The sequence below is a fragment of the Parasteatoda tepidariorum genome, chromosome 11, assembly GCF_982258835.1.
Source record: "Parasteatoda tepidariorum strain Cologne lab strain chromosome 11, Ptep-v5.0, whole genome shotgun sequence".
Lineage (NCBI taxonomy): Eukaryota > Metazoa > Arthropoda > Arachnida > Araneae > Theridiidae > Parasteatoda > Parasteatoda tepidariorum.
The window spans coordinates 93,104,728-93,122,100 of NC_141765.1; the positions used below are offsets into that span (position 1 = coordinate 93,104,728).

The 17,373-nt window shown below is 31.8% G+C and overlaps 1 long non-coding RNA gene across 1 annotated transcript in view; it reads right to left on the bottom strand.

Annotated features, from left to right (window-relative positions):
- LOC147801894 (uncharacterized) overlaps positions 1 to 17,373 on the bottom strand; it is a 203,963-nt gene that overhangs the window by 9,996 nt on the left and 176,594 nt on the right. The window contains exon 17 of the long non-coding RNA XR_015430533.1: positions 14,250 to 14,301. This is a non-coding gene — a long non-coding RNA (uncharacterized LOC147801894). The remainder of the gene's footprint in view (positions 1 to 14,249; positions 14,302 to 17,373) is intronic.

Here is a 17,373-nt window from a genome sequence, read left to right on the forward strand (position 1 = left end):
TGGCGAGCAAAAATAAAAAATAATTAATATAGTAAGTTTAAATAATTAAATATAGCATTGAAAATATAATAATTTTCGTAATTTTATATTAAAAATGAAAAGCAAATTATATTTCAGAAGTAATATTACAAAAAAAGCAATTTTTACAACGGGTTAACGTTTTAGGGCATAACCCAAACTTGTGGCGCCAAGGACAAAAATTCTGCTAAATTTTTTTTAGCCATAAATTTTTTTAGCCATGACATTTAACATTTGCCAAATTAAAATTTTGATAGTTTAATATGGACTAACGATGTTTTTTTGGAGGAAAATTTCAAACCTAACGGTTTTTGTTGTCAGAAATGACTTATATAGCTTGGTTTTGAAAAAATATTTTTTTACCTGTTTAAAGAAGCGATAATTTCAGATGGGTTAACGCAAAAGTAACTAACACGTGCCACGAATGACACGCGAAAGCAACAAAGTAAAAAGCCAATCTAGCATTAAAATTTAAAAGAGTGTTTTTTTTAAAAAAATATCTTGAAACTTTTAAACTTTCTTTTTACTCTTTTTTAAAGACCCAATATCGTTTATCACGGATTAATGGACTTCTTAAAAGACTAAAACTGCTGGAAACTTCAGATTCATAACCGTGTATCTAACAAATGACCAATAGTTTTTTTTGCCTAATGGGCCACCGAAATATTCAGTGAGCTAGTTATTTTGATCAATAGACTAACATTTCGAAGCAAAGTTTAAAGTTTTGGTTTTTAGATTATATATTAATTGAAATTTCATTTTTACTACTTTTTCGAGGATAGTTAACAATGTTCAAAAATTTATTAACTTTCGAGTTAAAATTCCAGCTTGAAGTAATTTAATCAAAAACTAGATAACTGACTTTGGCCATATTTTAATGTTTGGAAAAACGGTTTGACGGGTTAACGATATCCTGTAATGGGGTTAACGTTTTGAGACATAATACATTCGTGATTTCCAGGTCAGAAATAAACTAAAACTGATTTTGGATGTAAAACATTTTAACAGTCAGGCAAATAGTATTTATTAATGGGAAAAAGGTGCTTTTAAGGTATACTATAAATTGAAATGACGTTTAGAGGTAAAGTTCAAAATTGTGGTTTCTAGGTCAAAGATTAACTTAGCCCCTTCCAGCTGAATCCCGTCAAAATCAAGGTATAAGCTTTCGTCTCACATTTCTCGTGCCCGTGATATTTTCGGGATAGAGAGTGTTCAAAAGTAAAGCACCGAAATGGTTTAAACATATCCGTCTCTTGTGCCCCAAATTTTTTAAATTCTTTTCTTATATAGAAGATGGCTGCACCAGATTATTTTTAATGTAACAAGAGTTTATTTTAAACAAGATGTCAGCACCATCCAAATATATGTATTTGCGATATATATTTCGTACACTTAGCCCAGCTACTTATGCTCTTTGTGAATACACGTGGTTTGTGCTCTGTGATAAAATACTGTTTAATATTGAGTACAATATGGAGTCAGAGTTGCATGGAGTTTTAAATTTCAAGCTAAGAAAAATCTCGAAAATCAAAAATGCATGCATAAATATTGTACTTACATCTTTTCTATGTATATAATTTTATTGAATAAGAAATAGGGGCTTTTATGACCGTTTTTTAACATAGTAAGATTGTTAAGGGGTTTATTCCGACGTAACCATGTATTTATATGGGAGGTTTGGTAAAGAAAAGTTTAGATGGAATGAATATTTCCTACTCTAGCTTTTTTTTAAAAATTGGCCGTCTTCTTCAGAAAAGGCTATTTTTATTGTAAACCTCGTAACGAATGTTTACACTGGACAAATACTTTTAAGTCGCAGAAACTTTCTGGTTGGATAATGGTTTGCTACTATGGGCTAACATTTCAAGACAAAGTTCAAGTTTTTGATGGGCAAATGGAGGTTACCTAATTTTTCTAATCCTTACTGAAATTTAAAACATTAATAAAATATTACCAGAAAATTTCTCTGTTCGTAAGATATCATTCGAGATATTCTCAGAAAACGTCATAAAAGCAACGCAATTTTTAATGATTGTTAACCATTTGGGTAAAAGTTCTTAAATTAATGAAAATTAAAAAAAAGAGTGTTTACATCAAAATTCAAGTTTAAAGGAGTCCGATTGTTGAGTAATGAGAACTTCTTTTGTTGTAAGGGAGAGAGTTCCAGAGATGCCGATATGTGTTCTCTTCTTTATTAGATCAAAAGCTCGCTAGGAGTAATTACAAAGGCAATCTTTTTTAAGGGTTGACTAGAGGAAAAGTTTAGCTGGATAATGATTTTCCTCTATGTGTTTACGTATCATAGATTGATTTTAAATGCTGCTTCAAATCAAAATTATTAATTCTCAAATTTAATCCATTTAATAGAAGTTGGATACAAACTGTTTTGGCCGTAACTTTGCTGGTGTTTGTAACAGCAAAAATGGTTGTTGGGTTAATAACTGTTAATATTTGGAGTAAAAACACGTGGCTGTTTAGTCAAAACTTAGTGAAAACTTTTTTTGACCATATCGCTTTTGTTAGATATGGTTAAAATGGTTTGATTTTCAGTTTAAATTCAAACTTTTTTCTTCCTAATTCATAAAGCGGTCAAAAATTTTACAGGCAGAACTTTTCATAGTGTGTGCTTACAATTCATTACAAGAGGCGTACTTTTGACGTAAAGTTCAGTATTGTGTTTTCTAGGTCAGAATCTAGCTAAAACTTGTTTTGACTATAAACGTTTTTGCGTGATGGCCTACAAAAGACTGATGAAGCAAATAATCCACCAACGTTCATTTGCGTTTCCTTTAAAGATTTTATAAAATATTTATGCAACGCATTTTAAGACGAACTTTATATCAAATTAACATAAAACCTCAAAAATCAGCCGAGACTATGTAATCTCAATTTTTATAAGTTACACGCAATATTACTTTTATGAGCAGTTGTTTTGTTAATTTTTTCATAATATTTCATTTGATCCGTGAAGGCTCAGGGGGATACAGCAATCGCCTTCCAATGAGGTGAATCGGGTTCGAATCTCGGTGATGGCTGGTCGATACGAATTCCGCATCAGGCTTGGGCTGACCACAGTGCTAGCGTAAAATATCCTCAGACGGATCATGGGTTAGAGTCCCCTTGCCGTATGTTGTAAATATTGTACATATCTTTTCTATTCAATTTTTTATTTATTATTATAACATTTTAACTATACTTTCCTTTATTATTCAGTACCTGGAAATCAAAATTTTAATGGAGAACTAAGAAAAAAATAATTTTTTTATTAACCTTTTTTTCTCATTAATTTACTTTTCAAAATTTATTTATTCTCACTTTCTATATCCCATATAGTTTAAAAAAATTCTTGTTTAAACTATAATTGGTATTTCTGTATATTTGTAAACAAAATAATATTTCTGTATATTTATAAACAAAATTGTAACCTCCTTTCTTTTGAAATTCTAAATAATTGGTTGAGGTTGGCTGGAATAGTGGCCAGACGCGGATTATACGGGTAAGGGTTTTACTAACCTAGGTACTTATCCCAGTCTGGAAAGAAAGAAAGTCCCCTTGTCGTCAGGCTAACCGTAGGAGGTTTCCCTCTCTATTTAACACAAATGATTTAAGTTCCATCACAAGGATCACCAAAGGCAAAATTTCTCCCAATACTTGATTCAGAAGCTCCTTTGTCTTCCTTAGTGGGTTCAAAATTACAAGGCTACGGCGTTGAACATTGGTAGACGTAAACACAAAGTTGGGTCAGCTGTTCAACGATGGTTATAAATTGAAATAAAAAATGATTGCTAAAAGATCGATTAGTCTGAAAATAAATCCATATATGGTGCTTGATGTAAATCCTATCAAAGAAATATAAATTTTATATTCCTTTGCTGCCTGGCTCACCGTGGGAGGTTCTTGTGGTTTTCCTCTCCATGTAACGCAAACGCGGGTTAGTTCCATCAAAAAGTACTCCACAAATGCAAATTCCTCCCAATACTTGATCCAAGTCTTCCCTTGTATTCTGGATTAGGTTCAAAATTCAAGGCTGCGGAGTTTAGCATTAATACTCGTAAACCCCCGCCCCCCACAAATAAAAAAAAAATTGGGTCGGCAGTTCAACGGCTGTTATAAAATAAAATATTTCATTCATTAATTAAAATGTGCAGGACCAGTGTGTTTACCGATCACGAATATTTTCGTGACTTTTATTCTGCATTCGATGATTTTCAAGAATTTTTGGTGTAAATAATTTTTAAGATACAATTTCTCTAACGGATCTGATGTATCGAAAAATAATAATTAGTTCTTCTACAGAAATTGCGATCAATATATCCACTGTAAAAAGAGATTTTACTGAGGATGAATACGCCGGCTTGAAAAAAATCTGATTTTCGCAGTAGCTGTGACGTCAGGAGCTATAGCAGACGATGAGAATTCAGTCAAGTCCCAAGCACAAACTTTTTTTTAAATACAATTAATTTCTTTGTTAAAGGCGATTATTTCATTTTATACAGTGCCTGGTCAAAGTATTAGACGCACTATAAGATTCTACGTAAAACTATACAAGGTAAAACAAAGCTGTATACTATACAGCTATATTGTTTTTACGCGACTGAAACCTGTTGCAATTGTTGACGTTCGTGTATCAATTGGTGAAATTAGACGATATATAATATAAATTAGACAATTGAATAAATTAGACGATCTATTAGATAAATATATATATATATATTACTTGTGGGCTGCGTCCCCTGCTCGTTAACGCTCGCCAACCCCCGAAAATTGCTACGCAATCTAATATGGTTTGCTTCGCTCGCTACTAACTTAGGTACATTGCAAATGCACAAAGTTCTAAGAATTCAAAACAATCACTCAAATCCATACAACAACTTTTTTTTTAAAAAAAAATTACGTCTTTTTAGTAAATACTAAGTCATTAAAATAAATTTGAATTCAAATAAATGACATGTAATTCGTTAAACCTATTAGAAATGTGCTATAATATAAAATCTTAAGATAAAATTTCTAAAACTGATATCTCTTTAAAAAAGGTTAAAATTTTGGCTATAATTAAGTCTATTAAAAACTGAAATGAGTGAATTGCAATAAAAAAAACCTGCAAAACAAATAAATTCTAGTAAAACAAATAAATTCCTGATATAAATAAAAAATCGTCAAATAAATTCGCAATATATAAATTCGTGAAAAAAAGCGCTTTCGACAAAATACTAAAATAGAGATCTATCGACAAAGACTACTCACTTCTGCCTAGCTTATGCTCTCTCTGGTTATTTCAGTTTCCGTTTATAAAAGCGCTATGTGTTGAGCCATCTCAGCTAGATTTGGCATGTGACATTTTTAGCGGCAATCATGGGTCGATTTTCTAGCGTTGCCATTCGGGGAGTTGTAATGAGGCTTTTTTTTGTCGCCGTGTAAGAGAAATATATACATAGATTTATTATATCAGGTAAGATATAATTATAATTTAATAATTAGACCAAATCACTAGACGCACTGTAGTATTTTGATAATGACATGTTTTGTACGACCACGCATGTAATCACTAGTTTACATGCAATACTTTTTTATATTTAAACATACATGTAATGGGTTTTCATTCAGGAGATATTTTTATATTCCTCCTATTTGTATTCTTTTTTAACGTTTTGCATTACAATGTTAACCTGTTGAATACACGAACGTAAACAAGTGCAAACCGGTTTCAGTCGTGCAAAAACAATAAAGCTGTATAGAGTATCACCTGATAATTAAGATTTCACATAGAATCTTTAGAGTGCCTCTATTAGTTTGGGCACGGAATGTATATCGCAAATCTTTGATGTAGTTGAAGAACAAAATTCGCCAACGAAAGAAAAATTTTTTTTTTTGCAGAGTTGAGTTGAATAAATAAGATGCAATGCTTATTTGGATTGAAAAAATTACATGCACTGCACATGAAAAATTCACAAAGTTTTTAAGTTTTACAAGATGATGCAAAAGTTTGTAAGCATGGGATTCCATGTCTTAATGCTTCGTGTGATAAAAATGTCTTTTACATTATATTAAAAATAAACATTAAAGCGCAAATATCTTCTAATAGGCAAATTCTAGGCTGAATACTTGCAAGTTTAATTGAAGTATGACTTCAATATATAAATGATTTCATTTTATACATCGCAAATCTACAATTTAGTTAACGTACAAAATTTATCAATGAAAAAAGGAAGTTTTCGCAGTTTTGTTTGTGTTGAATAAAGATGTAATGTTTACTTGGATTGTAAAAATCATATGCAATGCGTATATGAAATTCACAACATTTTAAATACTGAAATAGGGTGCAAAAGTCTGTACGCATGCATCAAATTTGATTCCATCTGTTTATGTATAGTGTGATATAAATGTCTTATTTTAGATTATATTAAAAATAAACAATTAAGTGCAAATTCTGAGCTGAATACTTGAAAATTCTCTCATTTTTAGAATTCAAACTTTTGTGGATATTTCATTTCTCCTTTATCAGGAAATAAATTTATTTTTTGATGTCTTGTGACGCATACACAAACAAGTATTAAGGAAAACACTTTATTACGTTAAAAATTACTTGCAAAGCTTCCGAGATATGTAAAAACTACGGTGGGGGAAGGTTAATCAAACATAACTCCCTCTATGCTATGTAACTCCCTGTATCACACAGTGAAACATTTCGGTATATTAATTCCAGAAACAACATCCTCATTTTTTTTTAAAGAAAAATCTTTTATCTATGCCAAAAGCGCAATAATAAATTTATAAATACATGACCTTGATTTTTAAAATAAACTAGAATACAATTTTGTCCGTATAAAGAGAATTAGCGCTTAGTTTATTCATCTGCAGTGTTACACATGATCAACCACGTGGTAAATGATTAACTAATAGATATTTAAAAGATTGGAATTACCGCTCATTTGAAAAGAACTTCAATCATAGGTAGGTGAGTCATCCCCTCAAATAGTCTTTCTAACCTTCTAGAGAATATAAAACTATTTTAAGAAATAAAAATGTTGCATTTTTGTTTTTGCATTAGAAATTAAAAATAATTCTTTTCAATCCATTTATTTATTATTATCTAAAAGTGCCTTCCGTCCAATAAGTTGATCAGAAAAAAGTGTAAAATATATTAATTTTAATTATGATATTTTACACTTTTGCCGTTTGCTGCATTGTAATAAAAAAAAATTTCAGGAAAAAGATTGAACTTATTTTTAGTTACAAAAAGCAATGTCATTAAAATAAACTATTTCAATAATTCATGCGAGTATCTGAACGAGTAGTTTTATCAAATAATGTACATAGGTAAACAAGTCTAGCCTTCAATGACATAATGTAAACTAGTTCTCCGATGTTAGGCGTGGTCCCTGTGTGAAAGGGAGAAAACAACGTTTAGGAGCACAGTAGCAGAGGTTCTTGTTGTTGTTGCTAATGCCACTTGCCACACGGGCAAGCCTGCTTGGTGAAACCGAGCAAATTTAAGGCAGAGTGTGCGTTTCTTGTTTTTCAGTGGCGCCATCTATGGCCAAGAATTAGACTTCTGCCACACCATACGCCGCACCCAAATATAGGGCGGACCCATTCATACCATAGAGTTGATATAGTAGGTAGAGGAACCAAGTCCGCTTCATTCCTTCCGAAAAGACACGCCACAGATAGCAAGCAAAGAGTTACAATCACGTGATGGAAAGAGTGCAATACTTGGCGCAGTATCACAAATGTTGGCGCACTAAGTTTTTAAACAGCTTTATTTCGATATTACCGATGCGCAAATAATCGGAGCATTTGAAAGACAAGTTTTTAAACAGCTTTATTTCGATATTACCGATGCGCAAATAATCGGAGCATTTGAAAGAGAGAAAAAAAATATTTTCGTTAATCATATTTCTTTAATATTATTAAATGGGTTTTTAAAACATGAGGAGTTTTTTTCTCTTAACAAATAATTTTTAATTAAAGTACTGCCTTTATTTAAAAAAATTCAGTAGTTCTCGTCTGCACCCTTAACACTATTCCTTAAAATTTATTCATTATATAAAAATAAAAAACGATATTCTGCATCACTTATATTTATTACTATATTCAGAAATTTTTTTTTAAAATTTTTTTATTGCAAAGACCTATTTTAAAAAAAAATTACTAATATATATTGTAATAACTATTGTTATTTTTTTAAAAAAAAATAATAACTTCGATACAAAAATCAGGATTTTTTTAAAATCTACCAGGGCTTAAAATGTGAATTTGAAAATGTTGCCCTTCTTTTTTAATGAAACACAAGTTCGTTTAAAAAATTAATTTAATCTTTACGTTTTAAAAGTTTTATCACTGTTAGATAAAACAAATTGTAAAATTAAACAGATTGTCTGAAAAAAGTTCGATGCTTAGAAATAACGTTAATGTTGCAACACTTTTATCATTTTTATTTATGCTCACCAAGAGACTGCTCGAGAGGTAATATCAAATTTTGGGAAAAATAGCTTCGGGGAAAATAAAACCCGTTTTTAGTAGAACAGATTAGTTAGAAAACACATTTTTGATTAAATTTAATTACGTTTAGAATTTTATTTATATATTGAATACATTAATTATTTATACAATAAAGATTATTTACATTATTAATTTAGAATTTTGACTTCTTTTTTTCCTGACACTTAAAATAGATATTTTCAAAAATAAACTGCTGTTGCATTTTAACTTAATACTCAACAATTTGTCTAAATATGAAATAAAATATTTATTCTAATATAAAAGTTTCAGCTCCGAATAGAGAAAAATATAAGATTAAAAGCATTAAACTAATCAAAGAAAATAATAAAAGAGTTTAATTAGAAATTTTACTTTGTATTTCATGTACAATCTAATTCCATAAATTACTAGGAAGTTTAAATTGTACACACAAAGAGACTAGTAGAAAAGCTTTCGAAATTTAAACAAAAAATACTTAAATAAAAGAGAAAGCAATTAGAATTTTTACTTTGTACTAAATGTAGATTGAAACTAATGACGAACTTATAATTAAAATATCTTACTTTTATTTGTGATAGAAATTGCAATTTATGCAACTTTTTATGAGGTAAATTTATGCAACTATTATAGGTCAATGTATATTTAATAATTTTTATACAGAAAACCAGTATCTTAAAAAGTAGCAGTTAAAAATATTTTACTTTACAAATAAAAGAACCATAATCATTTTATGGACATTAAGAAAATTACAACGCCCATCCATAAAAAATGTAATTTTCTTAAAAATAGTAAGTGCATTTAAAACTATATCTTTTAGCCAGCTGCAAATTAAATATATACAATCTAGATAAAGGTAAAAACAGTTGAAATTTTACAAGAAAGGTTCACGATGCTAAATCTTTGCACCACAGCCAGCTGTTAGCCTTGGTCGTCTGAACAGTTTATTCCATACCAATGCATAACATGCGCTAATTTACTGCACTAATTTACTCCTATACAACTTATCCACTTCTATGTTATGTTTTCTAAATTTGTTGCACTAAATCAAACTAATTCTACGCTTTAATATACTAGTAAAATAAAGTATTTCCAATAAAGCAACTATTTTTAAATAAAAAGAAGATAAACAAGTACTTAATGATTATATTAAATATACCTTAATTTATTTTCTAAATAGTACATAATTTGTATTCATTTTATGTATAGTAACAGAATTATATAATTTTATTAAAAATTAACACTAAAACTACTATACACTATTTTATATTTAAATACTAAAAATATTTCATAGAATTTAATTATTCATCTAACATATAAGAATATACAAAAATTTGGTTCTTAAGCATTCCTATGTAATTTAAAAAACACAACTTCTTATGTACCATATTTTTTATTTAAATATATATATTTAAAGGAAACATTTTAGAACAAGATAAATATTGGGTTTTAGTAATCAAGAGGTAAAGATATACAAAATCTTCAGAATATACAGAAATTATATCGACATTTAAAGAGAACTAAAACAAAACCGAAAGTTTACTCAACTGTTCCTTGGCGCTAAAGTATCTCGCCAAGGAAGCCAACAAAGCTTTGCAGCTATTTCAGCTAAAAATAGAATATATATTGAAATATACTTAAACATTCTAAGTTTAAAGTTTAAGAAACAATAAAAACTTATGTCAAATGCAGAAAAAGTGAGCAAAAACGAGCGTAATTGATTATTAAAGCAAATAAAACATGATTATCAGAGCATGACTGAGTATCGGAAAAATTTTAAAATCAATTTTAAAATAGAAAAAGTGAAAAAAAATGTCGCCCTTTCTTGTAAAAAGTTATCGGACAGTCCCTAGGAAACTTCTCCGTGCAGCAAAATGCTCAGGACTTTTTTACCATTCTTATTTCTGAATTAAAAAGACAGACAGTTAATTGCATTAGACGATCGCAATGCTAAACGAATGGACGGGAATCGAAGCGGTCTCAGTGAACGGCAAGTTTGGGCTACAGTCACGTGACTTTATCTTGTCCACGGGTCGGGGGTTATTCTACTCTCTCTACCCAGTATTTCAACTCTATGATTCATACATCCATTCATTCATCCGCAGATCGTAATTTTGACCTGAATCAGAGAATGATCGATCTCCAATCCTGTACCCCCAGAGGTACTGATTTGAACATGTAGGACTTTGTGACCCGGTAGATTTGGACCCTCCTCTCCTCCTAATCAATACTGGGAATAGTGAAGCATTGTGGGAAAGAAATTTTTTTTTCTCTCTCGTTGGTTTGTTCTGTATTTTTACTTTACTGATAAACAGTACTGTACTATTAAGATTTTTCTTTGAATATGCATCTATATCACCCATGTTAATTAAGTGTACAAACACATTTTAACATTGAAATTTTAATAAAATAGCGGTTGGAGATAGGCAGCGTACCCAACTATGCATGTAGAGTTGTCCAACAACCTGAATTGCGAATCCATCCGCCTCATCATCGGTTCATCAATTAGCAGTTTTCCTTTCGTTTTGAAAATTCATCACAGAGATAAGAGAATCAAAACAATGCACCCTCATGGGTCGGAAGTAGAGCGCTACAAGTAGCGAAACTACTGTAGTCGATACTTTTTTTTCGTTGTTTGTAGTGTGGCGTGTAGTGTGATACAAAAAAACAGCAGTTTGTAGTGATTTCTGGCAACTACTTTTAAAGTTTATTTCATAACCGTCGTTGAACAGCCGTCCCAATTTTTTGGGTATACGACTAATAATGTTCACCACCGTAGCTTTGAATTCTTGAGCCCAATCCAGAAGACAAGGGAACTCCTGAATCAAGTATTGGTAGAAATTTCCTTCTTGGGGGACTTTTTGGTGGAACTATACCGCATTTACGTTACATGGACAGGAAGACCACGAGAATCTCCCACTGTTAGCCTGATGGTAAGGGGACTCTAACCTATGATCCGTCTACCAATGAGGATATTTTACGCCAGCACTGTGATTGGTGCAAGCCGAATGCGAAATTCGTATCAATCAGCTCGAGATTCCAACCCGGGACACAGCATTGGAAGGCGAAAGCTCTATCACTGAAAAAAAAACATTTTTTTCGTCTGATGCTCCAGAGCAGCAAGTTCTTTTAAATTTTTATTTGCAGCAGTTATTTTTTCATGTTCTTAATTTATTTCGTTCATTATTATTGGGAATCTTGTAAACAAAGGAATCATTGGAAATCGAACCATTAAGATTGAGTCCTAGAAAGTGAAGATCAGATCATTAAATATAAAGTTATTCAGGGAGTTCCATTTTTTTTTAATTTTGTGCACTGTACTTCATTTCTAGAGGGCTATCAAAAAGCATTAATCCTTCAATCCCAAATATTAGATGATTTATTATCATTTCCTTAATTAAATATTCACTGTCAAGAAGAGTTTAAAGGTTAAAAGAATAAATTCGTAAAAAATGCTTTAGAATAAATAACTATTTCATGTAAAGATGAATTAACATTTCTCAATAACTTCTCATGCATAACTAAGCCAATTTTTTTAATTCTAAATCATTTTGAACATTAGAGTGAATGATTCTCTCTAGTAAAGTATGTATGTCTTCAAAAACTAGTAGTAATTATATTTCAAAAGGTAAAAATAAAGTAGTTGTAGTTAACTGCAGTTGTAATAAAATAGTTATAATTAACTATAAAGAAAATGTAGCTTTACCGATCACTGTGCGCAGAAGCCGGTACTGTGTACTCAGAAGCCGGCTCAAATTACTCAATGGAAAAATATTGGTTGCTTCGATAAATTTTGACTGTCATTTTCAATATTGCTTTGAACTCGTTTTCATCTATGACCTTTCAAAATTTACAAGGAATTAATTCTTTGTACGATTTACACTAATAATAAATTGCCTTATCATCTAGAATTTCTAGAACTACAGATGTATCAATTTTTTAGAAGCATAAAATTATTCTGTTGGTATTTTTTTCGGTCATTCTGTCAGTCTTTTAATCAATCATTGAAAAGAACTATATTATTTCAGCTTTTTAGTTTAAAATTTAATATTTTAGTCTGAGATCTTTTTCTTAAAGGAGTTTCTTTTATTTGATTTTATTATTAAATATTTTAACTGAAACTACTATTTTTTAATCATGCGTTTTAATATCTACTTGCAATAGTTTTTATTCACATTTTACATTGATTAATTTATCTTTTTTTTTTTTAAATAAATTGTGACATCTCATTAGATACTAAACATTTAAAATGAATTGATTCATTTGGAGGTAAGCATATATTTGTATCAATTCAATATTTGTATTTATACTTTGCATGTATTATTTACATTGGGCAACAAATTGACTTATTTAATAAATTAGACTTAAATGTACATTCATGGTTTTATTATTAGCCCCAAATTTTTGCACTTATTTTCTATTTTAAAAATTAAACGTAATTTTTATCATTGCCTATCAAAAATGTAAACATTTTTTTTTACATTAAACAAATAGTCTCAAGGAACTAAATCATTTAGCTATTATCCGATTAAAACTTTGATCGCTTCAAAAAATATTCAAACAAGAAATAACAGTATACATGTTTCATGCCCTCAAAGACAAGCACCCATTTTCAAGACTTGCTAGATGTGAATCCAAAGAAACAAATCTATATTATATAAAACGCCAATACGTATGTATCAATAAAACCGATGATATTTCTTTTCTCGCGTTGGCAACAGTTTTCATTTTTAATTGATTGGCTTCGGCGCGCAAGAGCACGTAGTGAGCATCATATGGCTGATCTATATTATATAAAACGCTAATACGTTTTAATTGATAGGCCTCGGAGCGCAAGAGCACGTAGTGAGCATATCATGTGTCTAATCGGGTGAATTCTCACCGAATTATCAAAAAAATTCTCACAAAATTATCTTCATCGAAGCCGATGCTTTACATCCGGCTTTCAGTACTATTTCATATTGTTTTACAACACATGGTTTTAGCCCTCTGGTGGGAAAGACTTTTCTCAACAACTGAAATTTAGAATAGTGTGATTAAGAAAAGTATGTGAATTGTTCGCAATTTCAAATTAATATTGAAATGCACAGGTTTAGAATTTTCTGCAGTTAAAGTTTTCGGAACTTCAGTGTTCAAAAAAGTATACAGAAGCTAGACGTTAAGAACGTATCCAATGCTCGAGCAAAGCGAGCATCGGATCGCGAAGCAATCCAAAATTAACTGCGAGAGCAGTTACGGGGGTTGGCGAGAGCCAGCGAACAGGGGGTGAAGCCTCCTAGTTATATGAATTACGTATAAAGTAAAGTTAGCATTGAGGGGCCCAAACTATTGGAACCATATTTCGCAGATCGCGGCTACCATCTATTCGAATCGGTCGAGAAAAAGATATGTTTATTCAGAGAAAGTACATTTTTGTATCTGCTTTCGTAACCTAAAATATCGTTTGCACTAATTAATTAGCATATATGATATAACACCCCTAACAATTTAGATTGAGTCATAGAATGTGAAGATCCAATCATTAGATCAAAAATTATTTATGGTGGTCTATATATATATATATATATATTTTAGTGCACTGTAAATCAAAATTCAAATTTTTATAGCAGCAGTAGTTTTCTATTTGTGTTGCACTTTTGAAAAAAAAAATGCAGCAAATGAAATTGGTAGCAACAGGCATTGACAAATTTAAATCTTTGATCAAAACAGGTGAAGATTTCAGAATTAATAAAACATAAGAATTATTATCTTACCTGTATTTTATTGTACTACGTTATACAGCTCAACTGACACCATAACTCTTTCCTATAAAAAAATAGTTGCTTTAGTAAAATAATGGTACAAAACAATTTAAGTGCTCAAATCAAATCTATATCAAAGAATTTTTATACCATGGTATTAAAAACTCATTTATTTTCAACACACTACGACATTCAGGAACAAACTTAGGGTCTTAGCGGCCCTCAATTAACTTCATAACTCTTCCCTACTAGAGAAATAGTTACGTTAGTAGAACTATAATTTAATAAAAGCAGTCTAAATTGTATTAACAGAATTTTAGGTTGTGTCACAATTCACTCCGGGGCTTGAGAAAAAATTTTGATTTGATCTCCAGATTTAAATCCCTGTGATTTCTTATGAGATTAAATCAAAGTGTTTATTATTTATCAGGATTACGATGAAAGGCCACATCCACTACCATTTATAGCGATATATTGAAGCAAGTGTGAGAAGAATTCGAATTCTGCCGCATCACCAAAGATTCACAAATTGAACGTTTCTTAAAAAAAAGTCTATTTATCAAGTAAAATTTGTTGATAAGCCTTTCAAACACAGGATGGATTTGTTTCTCACCTTGCATATCACCTTACCATTTAATTTATGTGTTATTTCTATTATTCAAGACAACTTTGTCTCGATTAATATAAGTAGCACATAAATTAAAAAAATTACATAAAAAGTAATAATAGGGTCCATTATTTGAAAAGTGTGTCAAGCGCTGACCAGTTTGAGCTTGGTATAAAAGATTCCCTTCGTATGTTCGTTAATCTTGATTATGTTCCTTTATATACAGATGTCCCAAAACTCATGGTACTTACGTTAGGAGAGGATAGAACAGAACTAAACAGAACAGAACTGTAAATCCTAGTAGAATATATGGTTCGAACGTAAGTCGCAACTCACTAGAGCGAGCCTCCCAGCGATCCATAAGAAGGCTGTTCACAGTACTGTCATGCAGTCAAAAATAATCAAACTTAGAATTTTATGCATTTGGAATCAATGTATGGTTATTAAGCAGAACCTTGCCATTATTATCATTAAGGGAAACGTAAATGAGCTGAGATATTTCCCGCGTGCAAGATTCAGTTCTCGCAAGATTCAGTTCTCGCGTTGATACGATGCACAATTTCGTCACCGTTACAGATGGCGTTCTTAGATACCTGCCACGTCCAGTATCCTGCATGTAACTTTAAAAAACCTCTAGCCGAGTTGTTGGGGTCTTCGTTAAAATATCTTTGCAACAGGAACTACATAACATAGTAAACTTCTTATCGCCAGAACAATATATATCAGTTTTTTGGCTTTCTATTTTAGCTTTCATAGCATTGAAAATAGAAAAAAACAGTTGTCTATCCACTTTTCTCGGAATCAATCGTTGTATTTTCAATTGCTCGGCAAAGAGCCGTCATGGCTCAGGGGATAGAGCGCTCGCTTTTCAATGATGTGAACCGGGTTCGAATCCCAGCAGTGGCTGATAGATATCAAAGCCTCATCCGCGTTGCACAGACCACAGTATTGACTTAAAAAATCCTCAGTGATAAACGGATCACGGGTTAGAGTCACTTTGCCATCACGCTAACTGTGGGAGGTTTTCGTGGTTTTCCACTTCATGTAACGCAAATACGGTTAGTTTCATCCAAAAGCCGTCCACGAAGACACATTTCTGCCAATACTTGCTCCTTGAAATCCCTTATCTTCTAGATTGAATTCAAAATTAAAAGGCTACTGAGTTGAACATTAGTAGTCGTGAACCCAAAAATTGGGTTGGCTGTTCAATGTCGGTTATAAAATTGCATGACAGAGTAACTATTTTTAATTGCTCTGTGGATCTCCGATCAGATGAATGCTGACTCGAATTAGGAGAAGGCAGATATTCATTTCATGTACGGAACTGCAGACGACATTGCAAGAGAAGCTCTAAGATCTGTAACGGACCCGATTGCGCATCGTATCAGTGCGAGGACTGAATCTAGCACGAGGCAAATGTCTCAGGCCGTTTATGTTTCCCGCAATACGTTGTGGCGAATACTACGAGATCAAGGAATACATCTCTACCATGCGCAGAGAGTTCAGGGCCTAGATTATCAGGCACTGATCAATTTTACCACGTGGTTTCTCCAGCAGATGTCTGTGGACCCCAAGTCGTTGTGCACAAGTGTTGTTCACTGAGGAATGGACATTTACATGCTATGGTATTTCAAATATCTACAGCTATCATGATTGGGCAACTGAGAGCCCGCACATATTGCGTCCAAGTCTGTTCCAACAATGTTTTCAGGCTAAATGTTTGGCGGAATGGTGTACGATCATCTGATTGGGCCGTACCTACTGCAAACACGCCTGGAGAGAGATTCATACCTTGTGTATTTGCGAGAGGTGTTAGCGGAACTATTTACTTGCGTTCAGTTACAAATCAAACAACGCATGTGCTTTCAATACGACGGGACTCCTGATTATATGGTAGATGTGCGTAACGCCTTAGATATCATGTATTGGAGATGACGAATAGGTCGTGGTGGTCCAATCAACTGGTTGATACCTGATTTGTCATTTGCGCACTTTTTTTTCTAGCGTCATAAGAAGTGAGCCTCATCTACGACGATGGTCCCATGGATTTTGTTGAAGTCCTTGTTTCCTCTGATATCAGTAGCTGCTGACACCACAAGAGAAATGCATACCCAAGTCTAAATTCTTGATGGTTCCATCAAATTTTTTTGATGGTTTATGTTGGTTTCAGTGCGACTCATGATGGTTACCATCATCCAATATTTTTTATTATGTGTTCATGGTTTTTGATATGCCCACAAGCTTCCATCAATCCATGATGAAAAAATGCTACTTAAATTTATGATGGTGAACCATCAAGAGAAGTTTTACTCTCATGAAACAACAATCCATGATGATCCTCGATGGTTCCAACTGTACATTTTCATGATGGGAATTCTTGTTGGTTCTCAGTAATATACCATCAAACCAATTTGTGTTTTTTAATATTGGACCATCATAAATTAATCTGAATTCCTACATTGGGATGATAGTGGTCGCTCTAGCATTTGATTTCTAAGATACTATGATGGAAATTCGTGCTGGTTCAAC